General features: G+C 41.6%; 1 long non-coding RNA gene across 2 annotated transcripts in view; it reads left to right on the top strand.

Annotated features, from left to right (window-relative positions):
• Positions 1-2470: 2470 nt before the first annotated feature.
• LOC133364253 (uncharacterized) overlaps positions 2471-17260 on the top strand; it is a 42955-nt gene continuing 28165 nt past the window's right edge. For both annotated transcript variants that reach the window (XR_009757896.1, XR_009757897.1), the window contains exons 1-2: positions 2471-2641; positions 5539-5638. This is a non-coding gene — a long non-coding RNA (uncharacterized LOC133364253). The remainder of the gene's footprint in view (positions 2642-5538; positions 5639-17260) is intronic.

Here is a 17260-nt window from a genome sequence, read left to right as displayed (position 1 = left end):
CTTGCCAGTTTTCACAGGAAAAAAAGAGAGAAGTCTTTCCCTTGAATGTGTGAGTTTCTACTTATTGCTACACTGTGGTCAATGCAGAAAGCACCAAGTTTTTAAAATACAATGAAATGCAGCTGACTAACCTTTTTTTGTCCTTAAGTTCTAAAGCAATAAACCCATAGTACACAAGTAAAGTCTGATTAGGATTGCCATGTCTGGGCTCTGAGAAGGCTGTGTGTACCTTTAGCATTTGCATAGGAGTCTGGCAAATGCAGCTTCTTTCATCATCTCAGCATTGTGACTAGAGATGCTGGCAACTGCAGGAACTCTCAGAGGAACCATATCTCCCATAATTCTCTGGGCTTTCAGCTTCTACACGTTGGTTAGACATAGTTGGAAGGAGGAAAAATGTGCCCCTTTCCACTGTTCTCGGGATATGCACATAGGCTGCTGTTTCTCCCAATCACCTGCCAGGAAATAAGAAAAAGAGCGACTTGTTTGGGACTGATAGAAGCAGGCAAAACATTCTTCTGTACCCGTCAATTGACTTGGGAATGTTTTCTGAGTTTTCTCTGTTGTTTTTTTCCTGGGAAATTTTCTGAGTGAAGCCAAGGAGAGCTCCAGGGGGCTTGCTTATCTCTAACTGCAACTGGAAGCACCTGGCCAAATTCTTCCATCTAGGCAATTCATAAAAGTACAGGTGGCTGTGTAAGAGTTGATTTTGCATATGACCTCACTTGATCATGCAGCTACTGCTGAAAATCTCTATACTGCCCACACGGATAAACCACTTCACAAAAACAGAGGCTGCCTTGGTCGCCCTGCTTGATGACCTATGCTGGGCATCAGACAGGGGGAGTGCATCCCTGTTGGTGATGCTGGACCTCTTGGCGGCCTTTGATGCAATCAACCATGGTATCCTTCTGGGCTGCCTAGCTGGGATGGAATTGGGAGGCACTGTTTTACGGTGGCTCCGGTCCTACCTGACAGACAGGACCCAGAAAGTGGTGCCGGGAGACTACTACTTGACCCCCTGGCTTACCTATAATCCTATTACTGACCTTGCCCCATATTCTGACCTTCATCTTCTGCAGTTTAAATGATAAAAAAATGCCTGGCTGATTTTTAATTAATTTAAGAAATTTAGCATTGAACTCAATCATAACCCCGGGCATATTCAGTAAGAACCAACAGTGAGTGTTCTAAAATCCAGACTCACAGCTGCTGGGCTTGGCTAATCAGGGGGCCACACCAGACTTTGATTTAATGTGAGACAGTCATGGCTTCCCTCAAAGAATCCTGGGAAATATAGTTTATGAAGAATGTTGATAGGAGACTCCTATTCCCCTGACAGAGCTCCAGTGGCCAGACTGGTTTAACAGTCAGCCACTCTGATTGAAGGTCTCTGAGGGGAACAGGGCATCTCCTAGCAACTCTCAGCACCCTTCACTAACTACACTTCCCAGGATTCTTTGAGAGAAGCCATGAATGTCCAAAATGAAATAAAGGTCTGGTGTGGATGTGGCCAGGGACAGCTTTGGTTTAAATTTGGGTGGGAGGCTACAAGTGCCTGCTGTAGAATAAAAAGGTGGGGGAAACCCTGACAAAGAATGATACTGTTCACAATATTTTCCTTTTGGAAAGGAAAGGGGCTTCACCTCTGCCCAGTGACCACCCATCCAATCTCCTCCCCTCCCCCTCCCCTTCCCCCCTCCTCCCCTCCCTGCCCCTCACTTCCTACACAGGAAGTGGATTGGACTGTGAAAGACCAACCAAAATTGTGTTTGCATTTTGACAAATTTGTAGGGCAGTACAATATCTCAGAGAGGAGGTCAGGTCTCCTGCTCCCCTGGTGCATTCACTATAGCTGCCCAATTTCCCTGCTTTTTAAAATTTGATAGAAATATTTGTTGGCTATAGGTACGTTCTTAAACTGCAAGGTTTTTTTTTGCCTATTAGTGAATTCTTATGCAGATGTAGATGAGGCCTTGGTCAGCCACTCTCTCTCATATACATATACACACACACACACCAGGGAGGTGGGATCCACATGACAATGGTATGGCATACAAAAATGAAGTTTTCAAAAAAAGATATAGTTTGTACCAGTGCATAGCAAAGGCGCAGGGGGGGGGAGGGAGACTTCCAAAGAAAAGAATTTCATTTGTTACATTCAGAACAATCAATTATGAAGGATCCTCTGTTAATTCACAAAGATACATCAGCATTGGAAGGTTCTAAGAGAGTGCTAAAACTGCAGAGAGCAAAATGTTGGGAAAGATAAAAGGTGATGAGAAAGAGTGCTTTTGAAATATTAATAGGCTACTAAATGAATGGCATATGTACAGAACTTACTCTTAAGTTGCAGTAACCTGAAACGACCACCTTCTGTCATTGCCAGTCTTCACAGCTCTTCCCCTTTACCCCCTGCCTTCCCTTTGATATATTTCAGCAGCAGAGTCAGCACCTGTGGCTACTTGCAGGGTGGCTTGGTAGCTATAGACTTCTCAGAAGCCTGTGATCTATTTTTCAAGAAATGACATTTGTTCCTCTGAGTGGCCCCCTACTGATGTTTTCTCTGCCTTCTTGGATAACTGCTGGTTATTCTTCATCTCTAGAGCTCTCCTGTTTAGTCTGGTGCGGAATCGGATTGGTAATGACTGTGCTCTAATTCCCTTTTGGTTCCATTGCACGTTGGGGGAGGGTTATACTTTTTGTGCGCAAAGCAATAAAACCTGGTTATACTGTCACTCAGCAGGCTACAGCCAGACAACATTGAATCCATATTGAGAGAAGGTCAGAGACAGAGTTGTGTGTGTTCCCGTGCTGTATTTTACTGTGATTTATTGCTGGTTGTGTCCTTTCACCAGCTCCTTTGACTTAAGCTCTACATCATGCATGTGGCATGTTCTGATCAATTGTAAGGAGAGGGCACTGAAGTGTTAGAAGAAAATGAGATAAATAATATTACAGCCATGAGTAAATAATACAAATGGCTCTATGGTGACAGTTGATACTTAAACAAAAGTTTTTGAAAAAGAAATGGGGAAAACAGCATTAAAAATAGAAAACTTCAACTATCGCATAGCTTATGAATCAGACCTGAACCTGGCAGGTCACACAACTCTTAGTGTGATTGGGGTGTCTAACTTATAACCCTTCAGATGTTGTTGGATTACAACTCGCATCAGCCCTGACTACTGCTTATGCTGGCTGGGACTGGTGGGAGCTGGACTACATCTGGAGGGCCACAAGTATACCTTGGCTATAAGGAAGTCTTTTTTAAGCCTACTATGCCTTCTTGGAAGATCCTCTGCACTTGTTCCATGTATCTGTAATATAGTTTTGTTAGACAAGCAGAATTACAACAGTTTACAGCAGGCTTGAGTCAGCATAGCTATAGCTCTATCCTACACTTTGGCAATATGACAGCTTTATCATTCTGTGTTTTCTGTTACAGTCCAGTAGAAAAGCTACCAGAATAGAGCATAAGAACATAAGGAACAGGTTGTTGGATCAGGCCAATGCCCATCTAGCCCAGCATCCTGTTCTCACAGTGGTCAAACAGTTGCCCATGGGAAACCCGCAAGCAGGACCTGAGTTCAAAGAGCACTCTCTCCTCCTGCAGTTTCCAGTAACTGGTATTTCTAAGCATACTGCCTCCATCTATGGAGGCAGAACATAGCCGTCATGGCTGCTAGCAATTGATAGCCTTTTCCTCCATTAACTTTATTCCTCTTTCAAATCCATCCAAGTTGGTGGCCATTACTGTCTCCTGTGGGAGCAAATTCCATTGTGTGAAGAACTGCTTTATTTTGTCCTGAATCTTTCAACATTCAATGTGCTGATCCAGTGCCTGGCTTTGACAATGGACTGGATGAGGGCTAATAAACTGAGGCTCAATCCAGACAAGACTGAGATGCTGTTAGTGAGTGGTTCTTCTGACCAGATGGTGGATGTCCAACCTGTCCTGGATGGGGTTGCACTCCCCCTGAAGGAGCAGGTTCATAGCTTGGGGTCCTCCTAGAACCAGCTCTGTCACTTGAGGCTCAGGTAGCCTCGGTGGCATGGAGTGCCTTCTACCAACTTCGGCTGGTGGCCCAGCTACCCCTATCTGGACAGGGATAACCTGGCTTCAGCTGTCTATGCTCTGGTAACCTCCAAGTTAGATTACTGCAATGCGCTCTATGTGGGGCTGCCTTTGAAGACGGTTCAGAAGCTGCAGCTTGTGCAAAATGCAGCAGCCAGATTGGTAACAGGGACCAGACAGTTCAAACATATAAAACTGATTCGGCCCACTTGCATTGGCTGCCTGTATGTTTCCGAGCTCAATTCAAGGTGCTGGTTTTAACCTATAAAGCCTTACATGGCTTAGGACCATAATACTTGATGGAACGCCTCTCCCGACATGAATCCACCCATACAGTATGCTGAACATCGAAGGCCCTCCTCCGGGTGTGTACTCCGTGGGAAGCTGGGAGTCTGGCAACAACGGAGAGGGCCTTCTCAGTGGTGGCCTCCAAATTCTGGAATGATCTCCCTGATGAGATGTGCCAACACTGTTATATTTTCAGTGCCAGGTCAAGACTTTCCTCTTCTCCCAGGCATTTTAGCATGTGTTTTTAAACTGCTTTTTTTAAAAAAATGTGTTTTTAAATTTTGCATATTTGTTTTTAATGTTTGTAATTGTTGTAAACCGCCCAGAGAGCTTTGGCTATGGGGCAGTATACAAATGCAATAAATAAATAAATAAATAATAAACATTCACCTTCATTGGATGTCCATGAGTTCTAGTGTTATGAGAGAGGGAGAAAAACTTCTTTCTGTTTACTTTCTCCATGCCATGAATAATTGTATACACTTCTATCATGTCATCTCTTACTCGCCTTTTCTCTAAAATAAAAAGCCCCAAGTGCTGCAGCCTTTCCTCGTAGGGGAGTCTCTCCATCCCCTTGATAATTTTGGTTGCCCTTTTCTGAAACTTTTCCAGCTGTACAATATCCTTTTTGAGGTAAGGCGACCAGAACTGTACACAGTATTCCAAATGTGGCTGTACCATAGATTTACCTAATGACAGTATGATATTGGCAGTTTTATTTTCAATACCTTTCCTAATGATGGAATTTACCTTTTTCACAGTGGTTGCACACTGGGTTGACATTTTCATCAAGCTATCCACTACAACCCCAAGGTCTCTTTCCTGGTCAGTCACTGCCAGTTCAGAAGTGTTGGTTATTTGCATCAGAAGCACTTCCAACCCACATGCTAAAATGCCACCATCTGCTACGTCCTCCCTTTGTAACTAGGAATTCACCCCATAGATAGCTATGTGGAATCAAAATTGTTGTCCCTTCAGATGGCCTGATTTGTAATGGTAGTGTATGGAAATAAAGTGAATAGGGGAAAGACACCTGCTTTATGAGGTGCTTCGCCTTTGTACTTTAAGATTAAGATACTAGATCAAGATGTCATATGCATGTGCACAGATGTATGCTAGAATAGTTAGTTCTATGGTGTCCAAATTCATGACTGTATCCTGTTCCTTCCCAGTCTTTCAGGTGACATAGGTCAGCATTCCAGCCAAGCCAGGGGTTAAGACATACCAGATGGAGATTTGACAACAAAGGAGCTGTCCAGCAGTGACAACAAGGTTAGTACAACATCTGTGGGGTCATGTGGTAGGCAGCTGGGGAACAAGGAGCTGGTCTGTGAATGTCCAGATGCCTGCAAGAACAAGGATCTACTGCAAGAGCAACTTCAGGAAGCAGTTAATGGCTTTTGAAGTTAGCCTGGCTGCCCCAACCCTTCTTGAGGTACTAATGGTGGCCTGAGCCCAGCTGTACTTAAGGTAAGGATTCCTTTTGCTGAGTACAGCTTTGAATGGGATGCCACTCATTGCAAAGGAAGTGCTACACCACTGAGCTTGGGTTCAGGCTCATTGCCGTCTCTGCTTCTGAGATCCAGGAGTGATAATGGGGGGAGTTCACCCAAGAATCAATTGTGAATCTAGTTGGGGTACATTCAGTCCCTCCATTCTGCAGGCATCCTTTAGGCTACTATGGAGGGAAGTTGTATGGACTCTGCTCTGCTGCAGGCCTATGTGATGCCTCTTGCTAAGTAGGTATACTGTGTAGCAGTTTTGTATAAGGTCTCTGCTTACACTGCATCCAGCAATAGAAGAATGACTATTCAAGATGTAACAGCTGCTATATTTGTGGCATGTTCCCATCATCGTCATTCAGTCATGTGATATCCTAAGCTGCCTCATGAAATCAACACTATAGACAGTGGCGTCACTAGGGTTGGTGTCACCCGGTGCGCCCTGCACCTGCCACACCGCCCTAGTGACGCCCCTGGGGCCTCCTCCGCCTGCAAAATAAAAGCGTGCAAAGCACGGAAGGGCAGGCGCAGCTGCTTCGGCCGAGATCCATGGCATGTCGCTCCTCCTCTTGCCCAGCTTTCCCCTAGAAACCTGGATCCTTGCCCTGGGCTTCCTGGCCCTTTTCCTGCTGTGAGTATAACGTGGGGAAGGGGGGCCACCTGCTGCTTTGGGAAGCCCCCCCATTTCTTACCGGACAGGACACTTCCCCGGCACAGGGCAGCGTTAAAGGAATGGTTTCTGGGTGCCCATGTAAGGCTGCATTGTGCTTGGGGACCCCGAGGAAATGCCCCCCCAAGTGGCTTGCACGCAGAAGCCTCCAAACCCTGGGATTTGGGCTGTAGCAACAGCGGCTCAAAGTTGAAGAAAACGGCGTGGAAAAGACTGCAGCCTTGCAGATGTGTTTGCTCAAGATACTCGCCCAGCAACATTCTTACTAGCCCGCCCCCTCCCCCACGGGTCAATACCTGTGAATGCAAGGCTGTCTGTTTCGATGTATGGCATGGGAAGGGCTGCTTGTGATGCTGGGGAAGAATTCTTACCAAATGAATGAACAGACAGAGAACCAGGGAGCTGCCCTGCCCACGCTAACATGTGGAAGGCGGCAGCGGCGGGGTGCGGGGGAAGAGAGGAAACTCTTCCCCCGCACCTTTCATGGCTGTGCGGGCTTCCTCTCTTTCCCTGTGTGCCGCAGCCACCGCCTTCCACATGGTAGCACAGGCAGGGCAGCTTTCCGCCTGCCTGCCCCGCTTCCCGGCGGTGCCTGGGGCAGTGGCTCTGGGTGTCACCCCCATCTCGTGGTGTCACCCGGTGCGGCCCACACCTGCCGCACCGCCCTAGTGACGACCCTGACTATAGAACTGCACCACTGACCATGATGGTGTTAAACTGTAGCAATGTTGTATCTCATCTAAAAATACTAATCTTTGGGTGCATTGGTCCATGGTTTCCCTTAGTTTGCCTTCCCCGTAACTTGCATACCTTGCTTTTCTCACAAAGCCATTGTTCCCCAACCAAAAATTTTGTGATTATCTGCTCACTTTGTAGCCAAAATACTCTTTAAATCCCAATATATCTAGCTAAAAGACACTTGACACTGGATTTATATATCTCCCCAGAGGAATATGTCTAGTTGTTGGGGATTAGTCAATTAAGCTTTGCAAATTCAATTTAAATTGCAAATGAAAACTATCAGAAGGAAACACCTGTAAGTGTTAAATCAAGCAACTACTGGTTTTCAACTAAATCAATAATTCGTAGCAGGACAATGAATATGTACCACCCAATCAGAACAAATAGGGACTTCTTCTGATTATCATAAAAGCAATAAAAAGGCTTGCACAGCATTCTTTCTTCCAATTTGTCTTTCACTCTGCACTATAAAGATAACAAAGTGTGGCGTCCTCATGGACCATATTGTTTTACTCAAACATGTTTTTCCTCACTAGAGTCTGGAGTGTATTGTTTTTTAATTTGCTGAAGGAAACCATCAATTAGAAATAGTAAGAGTACTAAGAATAGAGACAATAAACAGAGAAGGAACAGAGGAATTTTTAGGATAAATTAATGATGAATTTGTTCTGTTATGTATGCCTCCCACTTTATACCTAACAGTCTGTAGGTTATGGTCAGAGCTTGGAAGATTACTTTTAAAAAGTAATAAATTACAGTTACAATTACTTGGCCCAAAAAAGTAGTAATTACCGTTACAATTACAATTGCTCTGAAAGTAACTGATTACTTTACTTTTTCTCAAAAGTAATCACTACAATTACATTTCAGTTACTTTAAAAAAAAAACTCCTACAAGGTGCTGGCCTTGGCTGCTGCACATCTAAGAAGCCTAAAACAATATTAAAAATAAACACACACACACAGGGGGTAGTAGAATAAAAAAAATTATCCATAAGATTAACATAATGGCATAACAGAATCTCACATCCCCCCAAGCAATGAAGATACCTCAACTCTTGAAATCAGATTTTACACTTGAAATGCTTTTATAATATGTTTCTGTTATGTCTCAAAAGAACAAGATGCTCAAAGAGCATGTCAGACAAGGAATGTCTTTTTACAGTCATTACGTTGCCACCAGTACTGAACAGGCATTCTACTGCGGCGCTTGAAGGCATGCCTGTGTTGTGCTGCAAAAAACACCACAGCACACGTGGAAAGCCATGGAGTGATGACACTTCCCTGCTGGGAGACCTCAGGTACCTCACCAGTTCCTCCTCAGCAGTGTCCACTGCTGACTTCTTGCCCTGGGGCAGAAAGTTAAAGAAGTCATCTTCTACGTCATCTCCTTCCTGGTCTTTATCTGAAGACTGATCACTGTCCTCATTAAGTACACCCATCTTTATTTCAGCTTTCAGCAAGGCTTCCATTGTGTATCTAAGAAAGAGAGAGGATATGTTAACACATATATGTTAGGAAACCATCATCTGCTCTTCATTTCCTGATGCTTGTCATGTCCCCTGGTTCAGGGTCCAGCCTGAGCCTGTGGATGATGACATGGAAGGTAGGAAGGTGACCAAGTCACCACACTCATGGGGCAGCACAGCAGCCCCTTAAGGATTACCTGCAGCAACCCAAGGTTGTGATGAGGAGCCCCAAGAAGAAAAGGACCAGCTCCTGCCTACCACCTTAAGCCCTCTGATGCCTCCCTTGAGACAACATTTCCCTTGGAGTAATCCACCCAAAGGGCTTCCCTAATGTTCTTACTTGTTGGTATGGGTGGTGGCCTGACACGATTCCAGCCGATCTAGTTTGAAGCGAGGGTGTACGCAGGCTGCCAGAAGAAGCAGATCCCTGCCAGATCCCCACCTCTCAAGGGTTGTCTGCTGCTGCTTCAGCATTTTGGGAGGAGGGGTGTCATGCATTGGTTCAAGAAGGCCACGTCTCCTTGCCTTTATTGCTTCTTCAATTGCTCTCAGCTTCTCAGGGTGTGCCCTCTGAGGAAGAAGAACAAAGCATGAATCCAAGAAAAAATGGAAGAGGAACTTCACAATTTAAACATAAATAGACAATGGACACTCTTTGAGGACCAGCATGACAAAGGCTTACCTCAAAATGTTTCTTCACATTGGATGAGGAGGAAACAGCTGATCTCAGATTTTTGATCCTTGGAAGGCAGTAATTGCATCGTACAACAACATTTTTCCCACTCTGGCTCACAAATGTACAAGCTTTCTCAAAGCCAAACCATGGTACTTGCTGTTCTGCAGATGTGGCTGTGGGCAACTGGCACTGCTTCATGCCCTCCTCCTCCTCGTGCACAGGGCCTCCTTTCTGAACCTCACTTTCTAGTTTTGCCTCCTCAGGATCAACAAGCTGTGATGCAAGTGGCCGCACTGCTCTCAGCAGCAAAACCTGCAACAGGCGTCTCTGTAATAAACAAGAGATAATGCTCCTATGTGGGTGAACTTCAGCTGTGATGTGCCCCCATCTCTTCCCCATGCTGCAAGATGCCCCAGTCAGAGTGGAAGTAAGCAGGTCGATAGCACAATTAAAAGAGATCCTATTTGCATCATTTTTGCTCACTAAATAACCCTGCCTGGGCCAGTCTAACCTACTATCTCACAGGGTTGTTGTGAGAACAAAATGAGACTAGGGTTCAAATCCCCACATAGCCATGAAGCTCACTGGGTGACCTTGGGCCAGTCACTGCCTCTCAGCCTCATGAAAACCCTATTCATAGGGTCACCATAAGTTGGAATCAACTTGAAGGCGGTACATATATTTTTTATTTTGAATATGATGATTATGATAATAAATATGCAGCATTTCAAATTAATTCTGTATGAGAAGCATTCCATGCCAAGCTTGGAAAACCAAAGATGAGGTATAAAATGTAGACAAAAATACTTTTGACAAAATGCCGTTTATATTTTATATATATGAGCCTGGGTAGGGAACATTTAATCTAGCCTACTTGCTTTCAGCAAGAAGGGTTAAGTGCCTTCAGGCTAGGGCAGTCACCAGAAGGCCACAGCAGAGACAAAGGAGCCTAGTGTTGTGGAGATGTTAGATGGGAGCTTTGGGGAGTAAAGATGGAGGCTCCTGAAGGCTGCAATTCTAAACACACTTACTAAGGGATTAAGCCCCATAGAACTCAATAGGACTGACTTCTAAGTAGATATAGTTTGGACTGTGCTGTTGGTAAACCTTGACTAGGGTTCTTCTGCAAAGACATCCATATCCAAGCAGGGTTGGCAACCCCCTGCCTGGAATACCCTGCCCTTATCTTTTAATGTGGCTGCTCCAAATGTTTTTACAGATTTGACCCTTTACTTCAGAAAGAGGTCTGAAAAATGAGTAAGAGTAAGAAGTATCTTTTAAAATTGTTCTTTTCAATTCACTCTTGAATGAACATCATACCTAGGGCAGATCCACACCATTCCTTTAAAGCACATTCAACACCGGACTTCCGGGAAGGGTGACTTAGCCTGTGCCTGCTTTTGAGACGGGCTCCTGCCTCAAAAGAAGCTTATTCAGATATATCAGTCAGTTTTTTCTTTTTTTTTTGACTGATTAAACTTCTCCCGGGTAGGGAGAAACGAAGAGATTAACCTCAAAGCCTATTTTTGTTGGGACGACCAGATCTCATTAATTTATGGGACGAGGTCCAACCGACGAAGGTGGGACGGATTTTTAACAGCAAGCTCTATCTGGAAAAGCGAACGTTCACCTTATCTTCTAAGAGAGAACGCACTAACAGGCAAGCACCCTTCTTTCTATATTTTTCTTTTACTTGACTTAAATTGTTGCTGTTTAAAAGAGATTTGCCAGATTGATCAGTTTTTGACATCTCACTGGGGAGCCGTAACTTCTCTCTGCTACGCACTAATTAATAGCTTATCTCTGTTTTTGTTGCAAAAAGCTGTCCTGGATTTGCATTCTAAAGATACACACAGAAGAGGGATTTCTATTCCAGATTTTTATTTTGAAAAATATTATACTGTTTTGAGACTACTCTCTTTTTGGTCTATTTTATTTTGACGAATCTGTTTCTTGACGATTGCCATTAATTGTTTCGATCCTGGGAACTGCATTTTGTTTACTTAACTATTGGAGAGATAAGGCTGTCTGCTCTGTTTATACTGTGATGTCACCAAGTTTGGAGTATTAACCCAATTGTTGCTGAAATAAGAAGTGGTTTTCCTATATTTTTCTTTTAAAATGGCAATTAAGAAAGTGGCTGAAAATCTGGAAATAACTATGTTTCAGAAAATAATGGATGAGATTGAGATAATGAAAATTGAATTGAGTAAAATGAAGCAGGAGATTAAAGATATAAGGGTCCCTGTGAGAGAGGTGACCCTGGAAGGGGTCCCTGTGAGAGAGGAGACCCCGGAGATTGGAACAGGGGTCCCTGTGAGAGAGGTGACCCTGGAGACTGGAATAGGGGTCCCTGTGAGAGAGGAGATCCCGGAGATTGGAACCAACGTGGAACAGGAACAAGATTTGGAGTCTATGGACTTTAGAAATAAAATCTATTGTTTGGAACTCAATGTTATCTCTGAAGAAATGAATGAAGATTCTAGAGATAAAGTTATCAATGGCATGGATAATCTTCTGGACTGGAATGATGTGATGGAGCCCAATATAGAGAAAATCTATGGAATTAACTGCAGCCATGTGACAATGGAAAAACTTTTAAGAGATGACCCAGTGTATTTTGAAAAAAAGAACAGAGATATGATTTTACAGCAGTATTTCAGCAACCTATTCAGAATGGATGGCAAGAAAATATTTGGGATAGAGGTAATCCCCATCAGACTCTTACTATATGACTATGGCTTTGACAGCAAGATTATTATGGAATACTGATAATGGAAGATTGGATATTGAAATTACTGGACTTAACAAGACTACTGAAGATGGAAGATGGAAAATGGAACTAATAGAGATAATAGAACAATGGCTACTGAAATTATTGAACCTAACAGATTCTGATGTGATGGATTAATTGAAATGTTTATTTTGACTATGGTTATGACAATAAGATTATCATAATTAGTAATGAGATGGATTAATCGATATGCTTATCTGGAAAAAAAATTGATAGATATATTTCTTAAAGAATTGAAACCTCTCTTTGACTTTTTGTGGAAAGAATAAAGTAATGTTTATGAGATTTGATGATTAAGTAAGATAACTACTGGAGGAAAGTGATTTTATAATATGACTTAAGAGACAGGATTGTTATATATTATAGACTTATAACTGATTTGATCTTTGACAAATGGGAAGTCAATATTTTACTCTTTATTTTTTATTTTTGTTTTTTTTTTCTTTTTTTCTTTTTGTTTAACTATTTTTGATTTTGTTTTTTGTCTTTGAATGTTTTATGATTTTGTCTTGTATGCTTTATGAAAATCTGAATAAAAATTATTGAAAAAAAAAAAAAAAAAGCACATTCAACACCCATTTGAAGCGCATGAATCCCACCACAGAATCATGGGAACTGCAGTTTGTTAAGAGTGGTGAGAACTATAACTGTGAGGGGGAAATGACACTTCCCAGAATTCTTTAGGGGAAGTCATGCGCTTTAAATGCGAGTTGGATGTGCTTTACACAATATGTGTATATTCACACAATATGTGTATATTGTGTGAATCCGCTTAATAAATTTTGCCTGCATGTAAATTGTTTTAATTAATTTTTCAAAATGAAAATAAGCTATAAAGTGTAGTGGGTGACCATGGGCTACTCACCATTTCTCAGCCTATCTGCCCCTCAGGATGAAAACAATGGAGAACCATGACTACCCCAAGGCATACTTAAAATGTAAAGGAAGTATTGTACAACCATAGTATGCAATTGGATACTTATAGGGACACAGCATGACAAAACTGGGTGGAAGTAAAAGTTCTACACTTAGGAAAAAGAAACCAAATGCACAGTTATAAGATGGGGGATACTTGGCTCAGTAGTACGACATGCAAGAAGGATCTTGGAATTGTTGTTGATCACAAGCTGAATATGAGCCAACAGTGTGATGTGGCTGCAAAAAAGGCAAATGCTATATCAGGCTGCATTAACAGAAGTATAGTTTCCAAATCATGTGAAGTATTAGTTCCCCTCTATTCAGCACTGGTTAGGCCTCATCTTGAGTGCTGCATCCAGTTCTGGTCTCTGCACTTCAAGAAGGATGCAGACAAACTGGAACAGGTTCAAAAGAGGGCAACAAGGATGATCAGGGGACTGGAAACAACGCCCTATGAGGAGAGACTGAAGGAACTGGGCATATTTAACCTGGAGAAGAGAAGACTGAGGGGAGATATGATAGCACTCTTCAAGTACTTGAAAGGTTGCCACACAGAGGAGGGCCGGGATCTCTTCCCGATGATCCCAGAGTGCAGGACACAGAATAATGGGCTCAAGTTGCAAGAAGCCAGATTTCGACTGGACATCAGGAAAAGCTTCCTAACTGTTAGAGCCATACAACAATGGAACTAATTACTAGAGAGGTAGTGGGATCTCCGACACTGGAGGCATTCAAGAGGCAGCTGGACAGCCATCTGTCGGGAATGCTTTGATTTGGATTCCTGCATTGAGCAGGGGGTTGGACTTGATGGCCTTATAGGCCCCTTCCAACTCTACTATTCTATGATAATATTTATATAAGCATGACTATCAAATATGTTTATTTATATAACCTGTAAAGATATTTATAGTGCAATCCTATGTTTGTTTACTCAGAAGCAAGTCCCAATGTATTCAATGGGGCTTACTCAACCAGGGAAAACTGCAGCCTCAAGTGATAAGGAACTTGTTCTTTTAACAAGTCCTTTAAGTTGAGACCTTATCCCAGTCTGCGTCTGTGTTGAAATTGCTTTTTAATATGTTTTTAAACTTTTTCTTAAAAAAAATATTTTTAAAGCTTTTAAAAATGTTTTTAAAGATGTTTTGTTTTAATATATTTTAAAGTCTGTTTTTATGATTTTTAAAGTGTTTTTAGTGCTTTTGTTTGCTGCCCTGGGCTCCTACTGGGAGGAAGGGTGGGATATAAATAAAATAATAAAAACAAATAAATAAACTTCATTCATTTTTTTATAAAATGAGTATTAGTTTCCTACATAATAAAAACTGTGATAAACCCTGCCTAATTTCTTTAAAAATAGGGTTGGAGGAAGAGAGATTTACAACACAAACACAAGTCTGCACTTTACTCACAATCATGAAAGGGCCGGGTTGCAGCCAAAGCTTTGAAAAGTTACTTTAAACTACAACTCCCATCAGCCCCAGCCAGCATGGCCACTGGATTGGGCTGATGGGAGTTGTAGCTAGAGCATGATCTGTTTTAAAAAAAGTTTTGTGGGGGGGGTTACGTTTTGGTGTATATCTCGGGAATTAGACCACCTAGAAACTTTTTTTTTTAAAATTGAAGCGGAGAGTCCAGAGAGTAAGGGGTGGTAGCCAGAGAGCCGGAGCCCCCCCCCAAAACCAGAGACTCCAGCCGAAAACACACGCACCGGGGCACACACACACACACAAATAATCATCACTCACCTCCACAGCTCTTCGCCATTCTGCTGCAGTCTTCTCCGCCGTTGTTGTCCTTGCCCTGGCTTTTTCCTCCGGCGTCCATTTTTTCCTCTCAGAGTCAGACGCTAGCAGGCTCCCCCTGCCTATTCAACCTCTTCCCTCATGCCTCCTAACACAGATCATGAGGGAAGAGACAGTCTGCGCAGAGGTCCAATCAGTGTGAGGCACATGTCTTGTGTTAACCAATCACAGCCAGGAACTGACTTCCCCTTGTTCCCGCCCCCAAGTAACATCCAACCTAACGTGGAAACGTTAAAGTTGAAGCTGAAAAGTAGGGAAATTACTATTCGTTACGTTACTTGCCAAATGTAATGGAATTACCCACTCATTATTTAAAATTGTAACGAATTAAAAGTAACTCATTAAAAATAACGAGTTACTTCCAAGCTCTGGTTATGGTTTTATTCAAGGTTGTGTCTTGCCTGGAACAGGGAGATGTTTTTTTTTCAATTAATTTTTATTCTAATTTTCAAAACCAAAATGATACAAAAAGAAAACAACACAAATCAATAACTAATACAATACAAAAATATATATACATATATATAAAAAAATAATATTGACTTCTGATTTGTCATAGTTCAGCTATAAATCTATAATATATAACAAAGCTATCTCTTAATAGATTATAAAATCACCTTCCTCCAGCGGTTATCTTAGTTGGTTTCAAATCTCATTAACATCATATCATTTTAATATTCCACAAAAAGTCAAAGAGAAGTTTCCAATCCTTGAGATATATGTCAATCAATTTTTTTCTAAATAAACATGCCAATTAATCCAATTCATCAAATCCACTAAATCCAGTAATTTCAAAACACTATAATTCAACTATAAATCTATAATGTATAACAGACCTATCTCTTAATAGACTATAAAATCACCTTCCTCCAACAGTTATCTTAGTTGGTTTCAAATCTCATTAACATCATATCATTTTAATCTTCCACAAAAAGTCAAAGAGAAGTTTCCAATCCTTGAGATATATGTCAATCAATTTTTTTTTCTAAATAAACATGTCAATTAATTCAACTCATCAAATCTACTGAGTCCAGTAATTTCAAATCGCTCTTCTGTCATTATCCATATTGGGTCCGTCTTCCATCTTCCATCTCTACGCACCCAAAAATCTTGCTGTCATAGTCATATAATAAAAGTCTAATAGGAATTTCCTCCATCATAGATATCTTCTCACCATCAAATCCAAACGTAACACTGAAGTATTGTTTCAAAGCCGCATCTCTGCTCCTGTTTTCCACATGATACACTAGTACATCTCTTGAAGGTTTTTCCATTGTCACAAAACAGGGATTAATTCTGTTAACTTTCTCCATTTCGAGTTCCATCAAATCCTTCCAGTCCAGGAATTTTTTTGAACCGATAATATCTTTATCTCCAGTCTCTTCAATTCCTTCAGAGACAGCACTGTATTCCAAACTGTAATATTTATCTCCAGGATCCGTCACAACCAGGAAATCCAAATCTTTTTTCATGTCCATATTTAAGCCAATCTCCATAGATTGAACCTTGCCTTTAATTTCTCTTTCATCCTTTTTTTGTTTTCCAGATCTATCTTTATTCTCCTTTCTCATAGAATCCTGAGTTTCTTTCAGCTCCTGTCTCATTTCATGAAATTCAGTTCTCCACGCTTGTCTATTATTTCTCAGTTCTTGTTTTATTGAGTTGATCCCATTCATTATTTTCTGAAGCATGTCTAGAAATAAAGTCCCTTCTTGTGTATCCATGATCTTCTTAACTGTCATTCTTAAAACCAAAAGAACAAAACTCCTTCAATTTTCAATGTCCCAAGCAAAGAGCAGTTTATTTCTTTATCCAGTTACAAAGGAGTTAATCTTTCCAACCAACTAACGTCACACGCTAGACAGTCCTTATCTCTTAAAAGCCCAGAAGTGCAAAAACAGCTTTTAGTTCACAGCGTCCAAACAACTAGTAGCAGAGAGAATGAGCAGATTCGTCAAAAAAAAAAGTAGATCAGAAAAAACAATCCCTTACATATATTACACAAAAGCCTTATAAATCAAAAAGATTTCTTATCTCTCCCAATCAGAAATCTCTCATCCGTTGTAAGCTTTAAAACGCAATTTTCCATGTCAGCTTTTTGCAATAAAAAAAGATAAGCTATTTATATTTTCTTCCCCCTTAGTTCCGTAAATAAAGAAGGAAAGTCTTACCTCATCTAGGTTAACCTAATTGCTGTTACTTTGACAAATCTCTTTAGCTGTATAGATAAGAAAATGATAAATGTAGACAGGAGAATATTTGCCTGCTAGTCCGTTAAAAAAAAAACGGGTCACTTATCCAGCTGAGCTAGCATAAAAATCCT

The sequence above is a fragment of the Rhineura floridana genome, chromosome 9 (genome assembly GCF_030035675.1).
Source record: "Rhineura floridana isolate rRhiFlo1 chromosome 9, rRhiFlo1.hap2, whole genome shotgun sequence".
In the NCBI taxonomy this organism is placed as follows: domain Eukaryota; kingdom Metazoa; phylum Chordata; class Lepidosauria; order Squamata; family Rhineuridae; genus Rhineura; species Rhineura floridana.
Note: the sequence above shows the minus strand (reverse complement) of the source record. Positions and strands in the feature narration are given on the sequence as shown.